Consider the following 22,154-nt stretch of genomic DNA (forward strand, 5'->3'; position numbering starts at 1 on the left):
ATGCATGTGCCCAAGGTCATTGAAAGAACGTGCCAAATGCTTTGGTAATAATTGTAATTTTCCAAAAGATATGTGCAAAAATTTGTGCTAAAACAGTTCATCCGAATTTCAATAAAAATCTCACAGAAGCTCGAAGGTTTGATCTAAACTGCGTCACGACATAGGTTATATTTTGTTTTGTGTCCTATTTAACTCAAAAAGAGATTAATTACAACCTGTATATACCTTTGCATTGTGAATCCACAATTGTGCTTGACGTTTCACAAATTGCACAGCTATTTTTGATCTAGTGGAGCGAGCGCGCTTGCCGATTTTCAAAGACCTCACGCACGCACCCGCACTAAAAATAATCGACCTTTCAGACATTAACAGACACAAAATAAATAATTCTAATTAGCGAGAGTCTTGTATGAAAAATGCGCGGGGACATTGTCAGGCGGATGAGAAATTTGATCATGTGACTGCCGTCGCAACGTCTCAGCCTCTCTCTTTCGCTTCTCCCACACGCGAATATTAAAAATTACTTTTGTTTCTCACTCTCCAAACACACGCTTTTGCAAAGTGCTGGTATCGTATTCGCAGACGTATTCTCTTTTGCGTGAAAAATGGTATAAATGCCTAAATTGATGGGCACATTATTTTCTGTCTGTGTCATCAAGCCGTTTACATATGAATGATTTATATTTGCAACGTGTGCTATAGTAAATTGAATGGAAATGGCAAACTTTATTCGTTAGGAAAATTTTGAAAGTAGCTATTTTAAATGTAAAACTGTAAGATAATCAATATAAGCTGCAATTTTTTGTAAAAATGCTTAGAACATTACAAGTCTTTTCTCTAAGGATAAAAAATTAAAATGCTGTGTTGGTTAGTTTATAATATAAATGCTTGCATTTAGCATATGTCCAGATTAAAAGGAAAGTACAATTGACGCTATGAAGAGATTGGGTTTTACATAAAGCGCGCGCACATGAAGTAAATCCTTACGAAAACAAAAGTGTGTCTGGAAAGTTTGAGTAAGTGGTGTGTGGTACACGCACGAATGTCGTGACTACTGTGGCCAGAATGTGGCAGCAACACATAGGATGCTATGAAATTCATTAAAGAAGGGTCTAAAAATATAATTCATTCATCTCACCAAGAGAGCTGGCATATGGCTTTGGGTCATCACGTTGCGGAAAGGCTGGTCGATATATCAAACATGCTTTGTGGTCTGCTCTCAAGTGTTTTTCTTTGGACTCCTGCAGCACGTAGGACGCCTATTCACAAACGTAATTATGCACCAGGCCGCAATAAAACGCGCTTCTGACTCTTTTTTGCACTCGCGTGACTGGGGCAGGCGAATTTTTACACGTAGTTCCAGAAACAAACGCAGACAGTTGCTTGCAAGGAGAGTAGGTGTGTGTTGGATTTTCAGAAATTTTATTGCGTTTGAATGATTGCTTTACAGCTGCTTCGTTTCGCAACATTTCCCGCTCGCGAGCGCAATAATTTCAGTAAACTTTTCACCGGACTCCAATTTGGAAGAGAAAATATATAGCTGACAATGAGTCACGAAAGCTACATAGTTTTAGCAGGGGTCTGAGGGTCTTGATGAATTTTACTTAAACTAGAACTAAATTGACCAAAAACGCCATTGAGAAAACCTCAACTTTCACATATTTGCGGGTTTACTTTGAACTTCGGAATTTTTAGTCTTCTCCATATCTGCTCAAATTCGTCGTAGAATAAAAGTTCAGACACCGTTGAACTCGTCTCGTCAAGTGGAACGACACTTCCCTGTTGACCTCAAAGTGGTAGGTTAAAGTTCATGGTCACTATAATTGAATTTTTGAAATAAAACAAAATTTGAAAGTGAATTTATCAAATTTTATTTTTCCATATTGTAGAGCGTAAAAATATTGTTGGATGGATAAATCAGCATCTGCAATGGCGTTTTCCACGATTTGGTTGGAAAATATTTCAAATTTGCTAGCTAGATGTGCGCTTGTGCCATATTATGTACCAGGTCAGAACATCTTCAGTCAAGGAGTTTCCCTCAACCTTTTTCGTCAATTTCTTTAAAAAAATAATCGCGGTATTCAATCACCACATTGAACAGCTTAACATAAGATGAAGAATTAATGCAGAGCATAAGTTTAATCAGCTAAAGAATTTTTATTGCAGTCAGCAGAACGGTGGATTAAAATTGTCCAGTCGAGTTTGGATTCAGATCGCCAGCACATCTTCAAGTTCATATAGCGTCAAGGACAAGCATCTATTTGTGAATGGGGGCTGGCGTTTGACAGTAATTGGAAGAAATTAAAGGCAAGAATCAAAGGATCGCCGGCAGCGTGAGCGTTTGAGTTTATCTCCGTCGACTGCGGTTTAATTAATTCCACAATTCAAATTAAGTGCGAGGCGACGGGACTCTGCTGGTTGACTTTTGTTGTGGCGTGCAGTTCACACTGGTGCCGAGGACTATTTTTGACCGCCACCCTCTTAATTCCGTTGGCACAAATCAACGCATAAGTCGCATTCGCTGTTTGCTGTACCCGACATTTGCATGCACCTTTCTTTCTTGGCGTGCGTTCCATTGTTTGAACGCTTCATTCATCTGCGCCGGAACAAGAGGGTGTCACAACAGAGATTTTAATTCGTCTCTTTCTCTCTTCAACAACAGCTTAAAGCGCGTTGGTAATGCGCGCCCGACAAAAATAAGCTGATTTCAGAAAGGCTAAAGGTAGAGGGATTTGCAAGCTTTTGCTCAAGACCTACTTCATTCATCTGAATTTTATTCTTGATCCCCGGAAATTTATATCAATTTTTCCCACTAAAATTCTATTTTAAGAGTGGTTATCATTATTTTCTATTTTTGATAAAAATTCCCCTAAGCCGATAAAAGTGTATGTGTGTTGACTTCTTACATAATTTAAACAAAAAACCTGGAAGATAATGCATTATATGAAAAAAGATATTTCCAATGTAAAATTCCTCGATTCCCATCCCTAAAAAGAGATGAAAAGCTGAGCAATTTGCAAATTACGCACATTACAAAGACGCATCTACTTATGAATCTCAACACGTTTGCTTTTTTCGTCCGTTTTGCTGCACTTCTGATTTGCATAAATACCTTAGGTCAGGACGATTTTCGTCCAGCCGTTCTCTCATCTTTTTACAGCCGTTCACAATTACAATTATTAAGTAATTACCGATGCACACACAGCACCGAGAGCACTAGTAATTGGCCTCGCCAGCAGCGGTGGCGGCAAGTGCTCCTGCTGCTGCTGCTGTTGTTCAAATTTTATGTGTGTAGGCAAAATAAGCGCTTAGCGAGAATTATAAAATATGTACTGCGAAGCGGGCTAGCCTCGGCTGCTGGAATTGCTGTTATTTCCGAGATATTTGCAATTAAAGGACTGTATCTGGAGCAGACAGCTTTTGCTTTTTGTGGGCTTTTCTCGCTGCTGCGATTTTATGACATAAGCACTTCAACTGTCAATAAATTCTGCGTACACAAAATGAAGCATAAAATATAGGAAGACTGCATGCAAATTCACGCAACCTATAATGAAATCCAGATTTGATACCAGGTATTGTTGTTGGAAAGAAGGAAATAATCAGAATATATAATTATACAGTTTTGTCTTTGATCTAGAGCGACAATTAAGCTTAACTTCTTTGTTGTAATCAAATACATATTATTCAAAATAATAATTAATTTCACCAATTAATGCTAGACAATTTGTATTAAATTTAAGATAGCAGGTTCTGCTATTTCCCACGAGAAGCTTTCTCGGCTGGTCCAATAATCTCACTGATCTTACATCTTGATGTCAACAGCACCTATAGCATAAACAGCCCTAACATTTTATCCATCTGCCGTAAATAGGGATTAATTAAAAAATTAATTCGGTCCATTTAGTCAATTTCTAGCTTGACCAAAAAAGTGGCCCAATTCCGCATCCTTTGATCTTTCCACTGTCGGCTCGCCAAACCCAACATAGAGCAGCAAGTTTGCACGTTGTTCGATTTTGGGCGCAAATCGGGAGTGACGCAAAAGCACGCCGCGCTCATTGAACCGAAATGATGGCTAGAGAGACAGAAAGAGCGAATCGAGCGCAGATCGAGAGGGACACGCAGTCCGACGCTGCGCGCGAGATATCCATCTGAGCATCTGAGTGAGAGCAGAGGCCGCCGCCGTGAGGAAGGCTAGCTGGAGAACGACTGTGAGCGAACGAGCGGCTTGCCAGCGGCGGTGCGTCCTGTCTGGAGTGCCTGGGCTAATTATCTTGGCCCGGCAGCAGCAACAGGTTGGGCATAAAAAATAAAAAGCCTTTTTGCTTGTGTATAAATGTAAGCTTGCGTGTGCCACGTTACACGCCCCCTCTTGTGAATATTTTACGGCCGCTCTATAGCTGCTGAGGTAGCGAGAGCAGCCAAACAAAGCTGCGGCTCGCTTGGTTGGGGATAGATTTCTTTCTGCTCCGAGCCCCCACCCAGCGACCCCAGCGCAGCCTCGCCTTATTTGAGCACTCAAGGTTCCAATCAAAAACACATTTTTCATATTAATTGTTGCTGGCCTTTTTCTTCCGAGAGCGGCTACACTCTCTTTAAATAATTAATTTTCAATTAAGGTACGCCTACGTTACGATGCGAGTTAGATTTTCGACTAAATTTACATCAGATCTTCGCCTTTTCTATCGTTACCCTAGAACTATGCAAATGGCAAAGTTGTTTCGAAATATTTTAAGAATGTGTCTCCGGAATTAACTGATCCAGTCCACCATTTTTTTCTATAATCAACTTTTAGAATAATTATTTGAGTTGATTTATTAAACAACAGCTCAGCTTTTACACAAAAGATTTGTTCACTTAAATTGAGGTTAATCCCAGTAACTTTGTAAACAAAAATTACAAAATCTTTGCTTTATCAAGCCAATCTATAAGATCTATCGCGATATATAGTGCGAAATGTTGTTTAGGAAATCAAAAGAATAATGAGCGCAGCGTGTGCTCCCAAATTGTCAGGAAACAAAGGATTATGTGAAGCGTGTCGCCATAAATTCGAGCCAATTAATGTAGCAAGTAGATTCGTGCAAGTTTAATTGTGAGTGTAACTCGTACATTCGCACATGTGGGCTTGATGTCTTCATTAAAGTGAGCAGGCACAGGCAGAGAGTGCACTCGCGAAGAGATAAAACTTTGGCTCGCAGTGCGGCTTATTACGTGCGCGTTTACACGCGGTAAAAAGCGGCTGAGTTTCCTCGTTAGATTTGAAATCAGCTGGTAAATGAGTGGCTAGTTAGTTGGACCGAGTGCGTCTTGCTGCAGTTTGTGCATGTGCGGACATGACCAGAGGCGATTTTCGCGTTCTGAAGATGAAATCTTAGCCAAGTGCCGCGCATGCAGGCCAGGCTCCTGTTTCAATTAATAATTATTTATTACATCACACCGGGAATTTAATTATTTTCCCGCAGAGCGTTCTCCTCGCGTCTCCACTAACGGCCTATGCTAGGGTGACCACGCTCTTAAATCCGATTTCCTGTGAGAGTAAAAGCCAGGAGAACAAGTAAAATCATCTTTAATAGTTTTCAAACTGCAATTAAAGGGAATGTTGATATTTAATAAATTTTCCTTCAGACGAAATTGTCCAGCGCCAAACTGAAACGATTAAACAGTATACCTGGCTACCTTAGCAGCAATGAGTACATATGGCGGAGGAATTCTGCTGGCATCCCTTGCTGATGCTGATGCTGCGCGACTCGAGTCGAAATCATTCCCTCTTTGTTTGGCTGATCGTTGTAGGCGATTGCAACATCTTGAAAAGAGCGGAATTGTTGTGCGGTTGAGCGGGCTGAATCATGTGCATTGCGATGAGGGCGGCCGCGCACACATCTAGCTGCGGGAATTTGAGCGGCACGTCGTTAGTTTCAGTTTGCTCTTTTGTGATAAATTGTTGGACTCACTTCAAGCTTCCTGAACATCTACGTGCTTCATCTTAAAGTAAACAAATTGTAATTTAAATAACTTCTCTCTTAAAACCGACGAACAATTTTCCACGGGTTGTGAACAGGTAGTTAATTTACAATAAAATTAACTTACATACATTTTTTCTACAAGGTTAAATTTCGATAAATTCAATTTTTTTTGGAAAACTTATTGTTTTAACTGCTTTGGCTATAAATGCCAAGTAACAAATTTATTTTTATCAATCGTTTTACAAACTTCATTATTTATAAAAATTTGTCACCATTTTATTGTAATTAATTAAGAACCTTGGCACGTTGGAATCTGTACGTTCATTTGGATTGAATATGGGTTTGATATGCTACACCATCATATAAGCAAAGCGCAATTAATTGATTATTTATAAAACATTTTGGCGTATCATAACCTATAATAATATACATACCATGAGAAATATTCTAGATTAAATTTTATCACGCATATAATATATCACATAGTAAAAAAAATAAAATTCACAAGGTTGGTAAGATATGGATTAAAATAGGAATTATTTACAGAGCCATTCGTAAACAAATCCTGAAGTTTTGCGAACTCGGCACGGTCGAAAATTGTGTAAAATGCTCTCCGTAAGAAAACGTCCACGTTCACTGATGGGCAAGAGAAGCGTCTCAATTTGCAGAGGCACCAAATGCGGGCGTACAAATCACCGAGCGGCGGAGGTCGTTCGGTGTGCGCAGCAATCGGGCCGCGGCTGGTCGGCCGGGCGGAGTGAGGGCGCTAAAATATTCATCATTTCAGCAGCAGCGGCAGCGGCCATGTGCAGGAGCAGCAGCCTCTTGGACGCGGCCGGCGTCGTGCCTGCGATGCGGGCTGCGGCGCGGGCCCTCGGGGCCTGATCCGCCCATGAACGACCTCGCTCGGCGAGAGAGAAGCAGTAGCCGGTGTGATGAGTGGGTGCGCTCCCCATCGTAATTAGACATTCCTTCCAGCCAAGATAATAATTACTCCAGAGCAGCCGCGGCAGCCTCACCGCGTACAGAGTCAAACATAAATATTGGGCAGCAACACAAAAATTACACCGCACGCCGCTCTGCCCCGTAGCCCCGGAGAGATGAAAATGAACCGGCCGAGACTTTAGACCGACCTGCTTCTCTCTATATAATTTGAAATTGTTGTGTTTGTGCACGGTGTCTCACAATCAGTGTAAATTTGTGTGCCCCAGCTATTCTTGACGTTTTAAAGATGCAAGCATGTAATCTACTCGAAAAGGTCACAGCGGAACCAACAATCGTCATACAATCAAACTTTACGACTACAAATAAAATTAAGACCTGCAAAATGTACATGCTAGAGAAGGTGAAAAACTCGAAACCCGGTTTCAGAACGTCGGGGACCAATTTTTTTTTTAATTTTCATCTCCCATTCCCTTCTTGCCCGGCCAATGTTTTTCCTGCTTTTTCATTACATTGTTTTTTAATATTTGCGGACTTCAAGTCTAGTTGTGGGAGTGAAATATAGGTATAAGTTCAAGCACAGGGGGTGAGATATTTGTTCTTTCAGAAGGTAGATGAGTGGCATTTTGAGTTTCACACTGCATTTTTTTCTTGCAATTTGAAGCTTTATTTAAACTACGGGGGCGTCGTGTCCAAATTTGTAGTCCCGAGAAACGCAGGTCTTAGTTCTTTTTCATGTAAGGATTTGTTTAGAGGAAATTGCGAAATTGCTCTAGATGTGAGTCTCGGTCTTATCACAACCCGAAACACAATCTCATGCGTAAGAAAATAGAAGTTGGACATAGACTTTAAAAGATGGATTCTCAAATAAAACATTCTAAACAGTTACAGAAATTTAAAATATAAAAAAGTCCAAAATTTTATTGCTAAAAGATCACGTGTCAAGAAAAATAAATATAATTTTCTTTGCTCACCAAACATCGATAACGTATTTTGCAACTATGTTGATTATGTGTTGGAGCTGTTGATTTTCATTAATACCGTTTGCGGGCCTTTAGATGCTAATCTCTATTTCAAAATCCGTGCGAAATCCGTACCCTTGGCATCTCGCAATGCTCGGCGGCCTCTTTTCTCCTCAGGGGCAAACACACAGCTCCAGCACAAGCGAGTATCTAATTTTTGACGAGTGCCGAGTGCGCAGGCCGGCGATATTCTGTAATATTATACAAATTACACACGAGACACGGCAGCGTCGGAAATATTATGCAGTAATTTGAACTTGATAAAAAGCAACAAGCTGCAGGTTGCGCGAGCCGGTGAGTGGAATCCTTTATTTTTCTGCCCGCTTTGTTGCGGCCGGCAGAGGCGCGGGGGCACCTGCTGCGCTCAAATTGACTCTAATGACGCCCATTTGCACCCAGGTTGCGGCGGCGACCGACGTCGAGAGTGCTCCAAACGCACACGGGGCGGCATTGAAAATTAACCGATTATCATAATCCTGCGTGCGCCGTAATTTCCTGATCGCGATCAACAGATAAAAAGTGGAACAATTTACAAGTCGACGCGAGCCTCTCAGGGAATTCTCAGACATTTTTGTAAATGACACAATGCGCTGAATTCACAAGACCAAATGTTTATCAGAATAGATGAAATATGAGTTTTTCAACTATTGAAAGTTTTTATAATAAAAACATTTTACGTCAAAAACCAATAGGACTATAATAAAAATAGTTAAATAAGTAATATGTTTTTACTGACAAAATGCTGTACAAGCACACAAAATTAATGTCAATCAGGATTGCTATATTGTATTTCTTGGAGGTCAAATGTTCAATCAGTTGCCTTTTGACAATTTTCAGTAGACCCGAAAAAACATACATAATGGCGTTGAAAAACGCCCTTCCTTGAAGGCAAACATACCGTGTTGCGTCGCATATGCTTTGCGTTTCAGGTTGCATACCTCGTGAATAACAGGAGCTCTTTCTGTGTGCCATTATTACTACAGGACTGTCGCGACCGGCGCTCTTATTTCAATAGCCCGATCGCTCGCCAAATATCCCTTTTTGGTGCGTGAAATTTGACCAAGTGTTTCCAAAATTGGACATCGACCTCGTTAAAAGGCACGCACCTTAGCACGATCCTTTGAGTTCTGGTGGAGCTGCTGGACAAAAGCTTGCCAACAAACAACAAACTGAACAATTCCTTGGAGCAGCGTAATTTCTATGGTTATACATTTTTTGTGTCCGCGCGCCGAGCAGAATTACATGCGCAGGGAGCTGGAAAAAAGTAAGAAGAAAGGCAGGCGTAGGAGCAAGGTCTGTAATAATAATGATGGCGGCGTAAAAAAGGATATATATTTCTGAATGCTTGAAACTAAACACCTGAAGAGGAGAAACGCGTCGTTGATTTTTTTTTCAACTTCTCGACAACATGTGCCTTTGATGTACAAATTGTCGATTCTTAAAAAATTCAGTTTATTAAATTTCTCTCTTAAAGTATTTTTGTCTAGGCTTAATTTAACTGCAATTCAAAAGAGATAATGGGAAAATTTTATTTTAAGGAGCACAATAATCTTAATCGTATTTATTTGTAAAATGATCTATAATATTTTGACTCAAGACCCTACAAGAAAATAGCAAAAATATAGTGTAAAGCTCAAACAAATTACCTTTAGATTCTTCTAACAGCAATTTCAATTTATTTTCTGTAAGATGTATACAGATGACAGAGGGACCAGATGCGTTCATAATTTATTTTATTTATGTATTTATTATTTTTCATTTCTTAGATTCCGCGTCTCTTTTTGAGGTCTCTGGTTGAAACAGAAAGTGATGCAGGCAGTGAGCAGAGCGATTTGAAAAGACTATTAATGGGGTGCAGAGGCAAGTCTCTTATTCTCTCCTGAGCTCGATTTTGTCTTATGCCTTATTACCGGCCGACCAACTGAACAGAGAGTGGGTGTTTTTTCGAGATAGCAGCACAGGTGAATTCTATTATTGTATGCTCCGATTTACTCTGCGTGGTGGACGTGAAGGCAATACTTAATGGTAATGACCAGAGCTGTCGTGTTGCACTCTTCGTCGCATTAGCCAATCTTTCCGCGCGGCAGAGTTACTAGATTTCGTTTCGACTTGGCGGCGTCTTTGTGATAATGCAGGATTGAGTGCAGAGCAAAACCTTTCTTTTTTATAGCTTCCAGGTGCAGTCAATAGCGTAGTTTTTAAATTGGCGCAATTCCAGATTTATTTTCTACAGTTTAATTCAAAAGAAGGATTTTTTTAAATTGCAAATACTTCTTATGTTAAGCAACATAATATAATTTGTGTTTAGTTTTTAATCATATCGTATGTTAGATACTTTGAAATGTTTTACACTCCACAACTCTTGAAAAATGTTGAGGATGAAAATTTATATTTTATTTGAAAATTATTGAAATTGTTTAATGTAACAAAACCGAGGCAAATTAAAAAAAAAACGCCACATCCTTTCTGCAATATCGATCAACAACAGAGGATAGCGATTGTCTGGTTTTCGTTAGGAAGCAGGTGTTTGACTGCTCCTGATACATATTTATAAAAGAAATCGAGTGCTTTGCTCACCCCCATCGATTCGAGATAACGAGCAAAAAGAACGCGCGCGCGGCGGCGGCACAGGAAGGCAGCGGTTCTTGAGTCTTGGAGTACCTTGTTTTTCTGCTCTTCATTAGCGGAGGCGCGCAGCTTTCAAAAAGGATGGGAGTTCTGCGAAACACAGAAAAGCAGGAAGAGGATCTTCGTCGCACGGCGCTCTGGCATTTTACTCACTTTCAGAGCTCACAAACATTTTGTTGAGCTTTAGATGCATAACTCTGTGTTTTCACAACCTTGGGTGATTCACAAATCAAAGCCTTATACTGTTCACTCGTTTTGCAAATCATTTAGATAAAATTTATATTCAAGCGAATATTAGTGAACATCAATTTATATGACGGTGAACAGTTGACTCCTATAGGTTCAATTACTAATTATTAGCTTTAATATCAAACCTGTACTTAAAATCACCTGCTTTTCCGCTTGTTCCAAAATTCATATTCCTCCGAGCAGTGTATAAGACAGAATTAATACGTTAATATGCGTTATGGAGGACGATGCACCTTCTAATGATAGAGAGCAGCCATAGTTCAAGCGCAGGGCACATCGCGCGCTGAGCTGATTCCGATTTTAAGAAAGGCTAGTGTTTAGGTGAAATAATTCCCTGTCATTAATAAAAAAAAACTCGGGCAGAGAGTTGAATTTCATTAGACCTATCGCATTCTGATGTGAAAATAACATATGAGAAGCAACCAAAATATTTAGGTCGTTGTTTTGATCCTTTCAGCGGGCTCAGGAATTGTGCACTGACAAATTGGCCTCTTCGGCCAGCCAAGGAGAAAAAAATAAATGCACTCCTTATGACCTCACCTGTGGGAGGTAGGTCGTTAGAAAGAACAGTCTGCTGACAGCAGGTAAATTAATATTTGGGGTCAGCACAGTGTGAACTTTTTTATTTAGAAAACCGATACTTTTTAAGCCATTAGCATTAAGAAATCTCGGGATTCCCCCTTGTAAGAATAAATCCAGAAAGCCTAATTTTTTTCGCAGATTAGGAACCTCTTTGCATAGCAAAATTTACGACAAATTAGCACGGTGGGAGGACATCCGACGGTTGTATGTAGATCCGAGCAAGTCAATATGTTAGAGGAGTAATTAAATCAGCTGCCTTGATCTAAATACCACGCTAAAGCTACTTTGTAAGCCGAGGATGTGACTTTTTCTTCCCACAACAAACACCCGTTCGCCTTCTTCTCTAATTCCCTGCTGCTCGATTTTATCCGTAGACTTATTAATAGAGAAATGTCTCTGGTTTTGATGAGGTGCGGAGGGGGCGGGGTGTGGGGGCAGACGAGGGGCAACACCTGCCTCACCTGAGCAGCACACAGGGGCCACCTCGAGAAGCTGCTCTGCCGGAGGCAGGTGAACACACCAAATGAAGTCGCTTTGTCAGCCCAAGTGGAAAGCTAGGTGGCCCAACGAGCAAATAATTACCGCCAGAGAGCTGCTGTAGTTTTTTTCTTCCACTGGCCGTCGTGCAATAAGGCAGTGCTAATTTAAAATCGGCCAAACCGGCTTTGCGAAACGATGATTTTTGAGACAAAAGTTGAGTTTCCTGCTTCATTTTACTAAAATTATTTTGAACTTCAAAATCCATTGGCCGGGAAAATTTTCCGAGTGTCTGGGTAACATTAAAAATTACTTAGTATACATGTGCAAAATAAATTGTTTATTATGTACAATTACAAGAACTTGATGTTAAGACCAACTATGGGGAAAATTGTACATTGAGTGCTAAAATTCATTTCACTTCTTAACTCGGTAATGTTTCTAAAATTAACCAAAACTCGTTTTTATGCGGTTAATGCCATACATTAGGCCTAAAATTAATTATTTTTGCATTTCCTGCTCGTTTGAAATCCGCAATGCAAGAACTTTGAATTTTGAAAGATTAACATCATTTGAACTATGGGCGTTGTTGCCGATGCGGCGGTGGCAAACATTGCAACCAGTCCAGCAACCTGTAGATTCTGCGAGCTTTTCTGTATATTTTGTGATTCTCATTGTAAAAGCCACATTTGACAGAAAAGAGGCCGACGCGCGAGAAACAGCAGCAGCCGCAAGAGAGAGAATGAATCTAGTCAGCAGCTTGGGTACAAGTGCTGCGTGTCACTCTCGCGGAGAGATGTGATCCGACTTGAAAACATTTCCACTCGGCTTGACCAGCTGCTAAATCTGCTTTTCTCTGGTATCTCGCAAAAATCTGTTATATTTTCTAGTGTGGCTTGTGTCGCGAATTCGCCAATCTAGAATTTCAATATTAAAATTGAGCTTACTGTCAATTTAATGCAGATTGAATTTTCAGGAAATAACCATTTGTGATTTTCATGGTATCGTTTTTTAGGTCATCATTTACGTCTATGAGATTTATAACGCTATTTTTGGTATTTGAACCGTAAAAACTTTATTCACACGAATATTCTTATAAAAATTAATTTTTGCAATAGGAGAACACGAGCTTTCATTTCAATCTGCTCGTAACTGGTTTATAGCTATTCCTGCAATTTAATAGAACTTTTCTCTTTGTTCAAACAAAGTACGGCCCTAAATAACAAATTAGAAAACATGTATACACTGTTGAGCGTTAAAGAGAGAAGAAGTCTAATTGCGTTTTCTCGATATTTCCCCATAAAATTGATAAAATTGAATTCCGAGAGCAGACCTCACGTTGCGAGAACGTTGTATAATTGATAAAATCAGAGTAGTATGTATATCGTGCATACCCCCTGCAATCAGTGCAGCTTTTTCACCGTCTCCGCCGCTCACCGACTCAAGTGTACCAATTTCAGCTCCAATTAAAACCCAACTTGCTTTTGTTGACTCAATCTGCACTCGGCTGTTGCATTTAATTCCGCGGCGATATCAATTAATCGACACGACCGACGAGAAATATCAGCACGTCTCACTCGCTAGATTGGTATCTAATGAGAGCCTGATGAATAAGTAATGCCAATTTCTCGTCGGTAAAAAGTGGAAATTTCAAAAGCAATAAATTATTTGCCCGCCAGAGAGTGCGATAACAATCGAAAGCGGTGCGTGAGGACAAAAGACGCGAGAGACGAACACACACAACGCGAGTGAGTGTTTGCCCAAGAAACCGCTTTTTCTGCCACATTATTATTTTTCCAGTTTCGTAAAGATCTGGCTGGATGGCTGGCTGGCTGGCTGACTCGGCGCGGAATTCATTAAGGCTGTTCTCGTCAAGCGGAGAAAAAGCTGGGCCAGGAGTTAAGCGCACATAATCCATCTTGTTGAGCTGCAGCTAGTTAGTTTCCCTTGGAGCCTTCACGAATATTAATAGTTGGTGGAAATCATCAACAACTTCCCAATTTGGAGGCGATTATTCCGAAGGAACGCAAGAAATCGCGCACGCCGGTCTCCGGCTGGCTGGTCGAGCAACTTTGTGCTGAGCTGCGCAAAGTGAAAAATCGCCTCTAATTTGTTTTGATCTCAACAAAATGAAATGAATTGGATTAAAATGACGAGTGACATCAAGCGGAGGATGATAAAGATCTTCTTGTCACAAATAAGCGGCTGTTGCTCCAAAAACAGCTTTTCTTAGTTCTACGCGTGTATGCTCATGTGTCAAATGGCAAAACCTCTTCAAGGGACAGATATTAACGTCGGCGAATAACGGAGATGACGAAGACAAAAATCGGACATTAAAAGTCTTTTATGCATTTTAACATTTGATTAATTATTTGGCAAGTTGCAGTCTGCATTTTCATTACCTTGGAAGAGAGAGAACTTTGTGCATCGCAAAATCCCTCAACGAGAAATTAATATGACGTTTTAATAGATGAGTAAAATTCACTAAATTTGCATTAAAACCGTTTGCAGAACCCCTTCATTGTCTTTCAGACGCAAGAATAAATTTTAATTCTAAAATTAGTTTAAATAAATGAATCAAAGCCAATCAAAATTAGTTTAAATAAATTCAACTTGTAATATTGAAGTATCAATATAATTTTTTGAAAGAGCAAAATTTCCACAAACGTGTAAGCTGAAAATCAACAGCAATCAGGGTGGATTGGTAGGTAAAAATATTCGATCGTTTAGTTTAAATTTATATTTCATTCGCTAAGTTATATTCCAGTCTGTGCGGCAAAAAATGAATTTATTGTTTAATGGCACGAATTTGCACGGTAACTCATATGTTGGCATGAAAGCGCGCATTAAATAGCTCAGGGAAATGAAAACGAAGTCGGTGCCCAGGAAAAATGCTAATGAGATAAAATCAATAAATCTTGCCGCAAAAAACTCAGAGCTGTGAATTGAATTGATCCGCAAGTTGGCTGAAATGAAATTACAAGCGCCGTGGAAGAACAAAAAAATAAAATCGTGCGTTTATATTGACCAGCGTATCCGTGGATGGAAAAAGACGAGAGATTCCTAACTGCTGATGGAGGAGTTTAAGACGCCTCTGAATATTATGCTAATTGCGCGATGGCCGAGAGCAAGCTTGATTTACAATGAGCCTTAAAACTAATATTAGCATAAATTACATCGACATTTAATCAGCCGCTGCGATGCTCTTATCCCTTCTGGTAGGAAAAAATCAACATAAAAATGACTAATGATATAATCCTCTGGAGGAATAAGTCAATTCAGTCCACCACCGTGCAGATGAAAGTGTGTGCAGGTGGTTTTTATGCAAATGTTTTTTTAGGCAGAAAATTTTAATCGGAGTGGCCGGCCAGCCGACGAGTATAATTAATATTCATAGGTTATTGGTGACCTCTCTTCGGCAAAAATGTATGTATTCAGCTGAGGTGGCGGCTGCTTTTTTTGCGGCTGACCGACACAGCCAATTAACTCGCCCGCGTGGCAATTATTTCAAATTATGCAAGTGGAAACGTGGAAGCTGACCCACTATGGTAATTCAGTTTGATGAAGTGAGAAAATGAGGAGCTTCGTGTTTTTGGGAAATAATATTGGATCATTTATAAGACCGATTTTAAAAATATTTTAGTATCAAATATTGCATCCCGCACATCATGGGGTTGAGGATGAATTGTTTTATTGTGTTCCTTGTTTTTAATCAAAGTGAATATGTATATATCTCTGTTACAGAGAATAAAGGGATGACTTAACCACCGAGGCATGTCTTTTCCAACAAATTTGACTGCGATGATTCATATGATCCTAAAAGTATGGAAGAAATTCACCATCAGCAATTTAATGGTGACAGGGTATAATAAATTTAACAAACTCCGTTTAGCTATTCAGGAGGATATTTACACGCTTGAATCACTATAGATGTGAGTCAGACAACTAATCAAATAAGCAGTGCGGACGGTCCTATAAGTGAGAAATATATTGATGATACCCTATTTAGGCAATTCATATCGGAATTAGATCGCTCTGTCGAAAGGAAAATTTAACTAATTACCAACGAGAACCCATAGCTGTTTGATTTCCAGGTCAGCCTTGTCGATGTCAGATGTTTATAGCTGTTGGTTCACCTGTGTGATCTTGATGGATGGAACGGGAAACCGTCTTTGAAGGTGGCCGAAATGAAATTGTCAAAAACGAAGGCTGGCATCTAAATCGGTCGAATCACACACTTATTAGCCGCTATTTATCGATATGCGCCGCGAAGAGATGAAATGATAAATGGTATGTGTGCAGAGGGAAATTACACGGCGACGGCAGCAGCACTTTGCGTCATTAGATGATTTGATAAGGACCATTTTCAGTTAATTAATAAACATATGGTGGCGGCTGCTGAAAGGCAGGCCAATTCTGAGAATTGCGCCAGCCTGAAAAAGCAATTCACCAAAATGTCCTCATTATTCAAACTATTATGCCGAGCCCGTCTGTCCGGCGGTACCACAATAACAATAATGCCACCATTATTCACTTTTTATCGCCAAGAATGAGTTTTGCATTAACAATGGCCCGCCGCTTAATAGAATTTTTATATATGCTGCTGATGCGCCAGCAGCACTCACTGAATGTATCCACGGCCGACGCCACTCTGTACTTCCACCTCGCATGCTTTCGCGGCACAAATGAATTGGATGAAAGCTACATGCCCTTTCTGTGGGCCAGGCTTTAAAGGTGGGCCACAAAAAATGCAATTTGAATTGAGCATTATTCAGAAATATACAAATTTTATACGTAAATTAACATTTATTGCTCTATTTTTGAATTATTGTACCTGATACCTTTTTAATGTATGGATTTCGGCGGCACAAAAATACTCACACATTGGATGGATGTTGCGGGCTACACCGCATTACTTGTTTTTGTGCTCAAGAAATATGTATATAAGTTCTATTATGCATTCCAAGAGTCAATCAATGAAATAATGAAAACTGGAATTGTAAATTTAGTTAATTTAAACTGTATTTTGCAATAAAAATAAATCAGGTTGAGGTTTTTTTTTAAAAAACCATAAAACACTGAAATATTAAAAATTAAAGTATTAAATTTTATTTAAATTAGAATTTGTTCAGAAAAATACAATATTTTCAACTTACATTCTATTTAATTTTATATTTTAAATAGTCTTTTATTAAAATAATTTTATAATAATAAGCGTTTTTTCAATATCATATAAATTCCTTTAAAATTAAATTTAGAATAGTGCGAGGTCTTTGTTAATCCAATCCTGTAACATGTGTTTTATTTTTCTATCAACGATTACAGGCAAGTTTGTTTGTATGAGAAAACGTTACTTATCACTGGAGATAATCCATGAATTGAATCAACTTTATCCATGATTACAAATCATACTTATGTCTCTTTAAACCATATTATCCTCCACAACTTCCATCCATGACAAACATTAATCAAAACAGACAGGTTCTTTTGTCTCTTTCACACGTGAACCAAGCGTTTTGGAAATGAATTCGATTGATGTAAATAAATTTAAATTGTAGCAATACATACACGTACCATAGGTAATATTGCGCTGGATAAACGGCAGCAGAGAGAGCTGAAATAAAAGGCAGGGCTTGGAGAAAAGTGGCCAGCCGCCGACTACAAAGTATCTCATATCAATAAATACTTAAACAAAGGGCACACACTGACAACACTTTTAAATCTCTGTGCTGAGAGCGCAAATGCGAACTGGTTTATCACAGCTGCAGATGAAATAAATATAAATTTCACTCGACCTAAAAGGCATGTAATTATCGAGCAATTTTAAATGCACAATAAATATTTACCGCCGTGTGCGCTTGATAAAGAGCAGCAAAATACCGGCAAAAGGTATGGACGAGTTTTGCTTGTGTCAAGTCGGCCACCAAATTCAGTCCAGTTAGCTTGGCAATAACAATAAAATTTAACTCTTTTCGAACTACTCGGCGGCTGTCAACACGAACTAATTTTGTCTTTATAATTATTGCAATAACTCTCAAGATTCTCACCTAAGTGTCTCAGTGAGAGGAAATTAAACTCTGTGTTGAATTGGCTTGCTTGGAATACTTTGCGATGGTAAATATATATCAATATCGCCAAATGAGTTCACACCTTAAAGTTAATTAAGAGCATATTTAAAAAAAAACATATAGGACCAAATTTCCCTCGCACGCTGTCCGTCACTTAACTTTTTTTTATAGTTTTATTGGATTAATTGTTTTTGCTCGCATATTTTCCCCGCGATTTTTTGCAAGTAAAATTATGTTACATATCCTTCTTAATGAGATCTTATTGAAAACGCCTCCATGCTGGGAACTCGAAAAATTTAAACTTCGAACGGTAAAAATGCAATTAAATATATTTAGATACAACATTAGATAAAAGAGACACCTACATTTACTTTTCACTCCATGCACACACAAAGGCGCTTATGAAAAATGCCCGTCAAACACAATGCCACCGTCCGCGTGCATTAATAAATAAACTCAAAAGGTGCGTTTGACAAATGAAAAGTTTCGTCCATTTCACATTTGATTGGCGTCCGCGAGAGAAATAAAGAAGAAGCGCATAGTAGTTTAATTCCCGACACACGCGGGGCGTTCTCGCTCATTCATTCGAATGAAAACGGGCTGTCACCCGGGCAGCTCCTGTTCAGGTGCGCGTTCCGAGGTCACGCAGGCGGGTCACTCATCTGTGAGAAAATAAACCATCTGCGTGACAGGCCGAGGAATGAAGTGAGGCTGGCGAGAAATGCGGATTTCGATCGCTACACGCTGAAAAATCCATCGCTGCGCATGCACATAACATGCAGATCAATGGATTCTGATGTTCTGTGCACTTGAATTTATTTGCGGAATTTTCATTCTCCTTTGTTCTCGGCGCAGGACAATTCGAGCACACGCTTGTTTTGTTTGCAGCAGCTCGAATGACACAATAATTTGTACGGTATTTCTAATTACATGCGAGAGATGCGTGCGCGTCAAACGCGAAGGATATTAAGTGCATGTTTGCGTCTGAGTAATGACCTTTTTCATTCTCCGTTCTGCGAACTAGTGCATCCGAGGATGAAAAACGTCCGCCATTGATCCAGATAATTGATCTCTAGTCCTGGAAGAATATGAAATAAAACGCTCAATCAATTTACTAGTTGCTTTTTGCTTCGCTCATTGGTATAAGAAATGACGTTTTAATTAGTTATTGGCACTGTATCAGTCACTCCATCGTTATTGGCACTGTATCAGTGCCAATCGCCGACTCGGTGCTCAACAACTTTCCTCATAAAACTTCCCATAGAAGGGCACATAATGGTATAGACAGGAATTACTTGTTAAACATTCTCACTGTCAGATATTTATGCTGCGTAAAATGAAATTTGCGTGGATTTTTTTTCTGTATATTTTAAAAACTCAATAGATAAATGGAAAATTATTTGCAGCACGCTTTAGCCATAAAATCTTGCAGAAGCAGTCATCAATGAGGTACACGGAATTTTTTCCTTCTAATTTTTCGTGTATGTGAAGCATAATTTCAATATTTGAATTTGCAATAATAAAATAAATAATTTTGGGCTTGCGATTTTTTCAAGGAAATTGTCTTGAACGGAGGGTGAGTGGCGGGATCCTTTCGTTGCCTTTTTCTCTTTTTGGTTGTGCAATGACTACAGTCGATCGATTTCAATGACTATAGTCAAAGTAAATTCAAAGCTTACGCTGCGGTGTGAATTTTGTTTTACAGGCAAAACAATGTTGATGAGGTCTGATGGTCCGAAACAGTGGCTATACAGTACGCGAATATGCTTGATATAAATATTTTTTTTTTCAAAATAAAAGCCACGCAGCGTTAAGTCATATTTATGTAACTTCTTATTTTTGTAACCGATATACTTGAAAATTTCATTTCTGTTCTTCAGCATTGCACGAGAATATTTACTGATTTGTTTGGTAAAATATAAACAATAGCATGAGCGTTACTCGGTTTTTCTAACACGCACTTTCATCAGAATCACGTTCGATGCGTTGATTGTGTGTAGCTGAGAGCCAGGGAATCCTCCCACAGTAGGCCCCTTCGTGATCAAGCGATTGAACCGCGCGTATTTGAGCGGCAGTTTGGCTCCTCTGGCTTCGATCACCGAGTGCATTTTGAGCGCGTCAGTAATCATAGCCGGGCCTCCTAATTTCCATTTTAACTATCGGAATGATTATTAAATTCTTCTTCCTCCCATATTATTTATTGCTCCTGGATAATTACATGTGTGGTGCTCGGCTACTACTAGCGTCAGGCAAGCAGCGCGCGAGAGAGAGGAGATAAAGGTAAAAAGCAGAGAGTCACTCCTCCCTCGCCTTGGCCGGCCGGCTCATTGTCTGCTATCAAACTATCAAATCACGCCCCCTCCTGCTGCTGCTCATTACAGGGCTCGGAAGAAAAAGACCAAGAAGAAATACCTTCCAGAGATTTTCGTTCGAACCAAGGTCCATCTCGAAATAATCTCTGCGTGCGTGTGTGTGTAGGAGAAATCGGAGCAGCCCAAATAGCTCCACTCGGCTGCTCGCTTGCCTGCTCAGTCGGCACTCTCTGGACATATAAATTTAATCCGCGGCGCGGCTCATCGTAAAATAAGAAATAAAACACAATAAATAAACTGCGGGCGCAATTAAGATGCGTAATTTATGCATCGAATGGGAATTTGTGACTTTTACAGGCCTTTTTAATTTCGGCCGCACTAAACTTGCCATCTTTATTATACGCTAGCGAGGTTTTGTATAATGAATTTAATTAGCATAATTATGAAAGAGCTTGGTCTAGTTGGAGGAGTCGAGTAGATGAGTCCTTTGCTTTTTGCCGCCAGCTTTTGCTGCTGTTGTTGCTGCTAGAGGATTTTATATTTCAGTTAATGGTGCTGCCTGTGGCTTAGCGTGGGCCGTAATGCGGCAGAGTTGAAATGAGGGAAATTTGGACGCATCTCAAAATTTCTCGAGGTCTCACTAATACGTCTCATTAGCAAATGTGTAAAAAAGGGCTCTCTGTTGGTTATTTGAATTTCTCCTATAACGTTAATTGGATCAACTTATAGCAGAAACTCTCCTCAAATCTTTGATAATCTTACTTTTTGGCTCACCTATCAGGACAACACTACGCTTGTGTCTTGCAAAACTCAAATAAGCATTAGTGTCCATATAGAGGGAGCAACAGTTATATCCATCGAATGTAAATTAAAAAGTCCTTTACCGGCGTAAATGAAAAATAAATTTATAAATAATTAAGACAAACAGCACCAATGGGCCCCGACAGGTACGCGGATTGATTGGAGCATGAACAACCGACTTTATAAATTTTCTCTTGGACCACCGTCAGGGCGGTCAGCTCGACGTTTAATTGCTTCAAGGCTCCTTTTTATTTTCCCATCCAGCAGCTACCGAGAACGCACAATAGGCTGGTAATTTTTGATAGAAAATATTATATTAGAAAAAATTGGGCTGCAGGCGGACGAATCGAATATAGTAGAAGTACATGAATATGAATTAGCGCCCGCGCGCGGGGATCGACTTTTAATTTATCGACTGGCTATGGGGAAATTGTAATTAATTTTATTACGGGACGCCGCGCGACCAGCTCTCTTGTTTTATTCTGATCATGCCGTGCTCCAATCAATCAACTTCAGAATAAGCAATTTATTATTTTGAAAGATCAATTTAATCGAGCGGGAGCTAAGAGAGGAGTACTGGTGCTCTCCTTGGATGGCCAGTCAAGTGTGCAGACCGGAGAGCGCGGGTGCCACTCGATTCCGCCGCGCGAGCACTCCTTCGCCGCCCCGCAGATCGGATAGAACGCCACTCGCCTTGCAAAACTCCGACTCAGGGCAGTGTGAGCCTGCCCTCTTCTCAGCCTTTGAGGTCACTGCACACACGCCAACTGGGTCGGAAAACTTCACTGACGCAAAACGAAATTAACACCCATTAACAAATACAATTTAATTCCTTATTTTGAAAAGTGAGAAATTTTCATCTCATGCTAAAATAGCAAATGCAGATCATGGTTTACATTACATGAATGCACATTGACCAATATTAATTTTAATTGCTCGGCCAATTATATTGGTGATATAAAAATCATTAATTTTTTGAATGATATAACGAGTAATTGTAATCACTCGTTGAATTTTTTGTATGACTGTTATGTTTCGCCATCTAAGATATGTACAAAAAAATTCAACGAGTTTACAATGAGCGGCACTGTCCGCGGACAAGTGGTGGTGCCA

Source organism: Cloeon dipterum, chromosome 3, assembly GCF_949628265.1.
Source record: "Cloeon dipterum chromosome 3, ieCloDipt1.1, whole genome shotgun sequence".
NCBI lineage: Eukaryota > Metazoa > Arthropoda > Insecta > Ephemeroptera > Baetidae > Cloeon > Cloeon dipterum.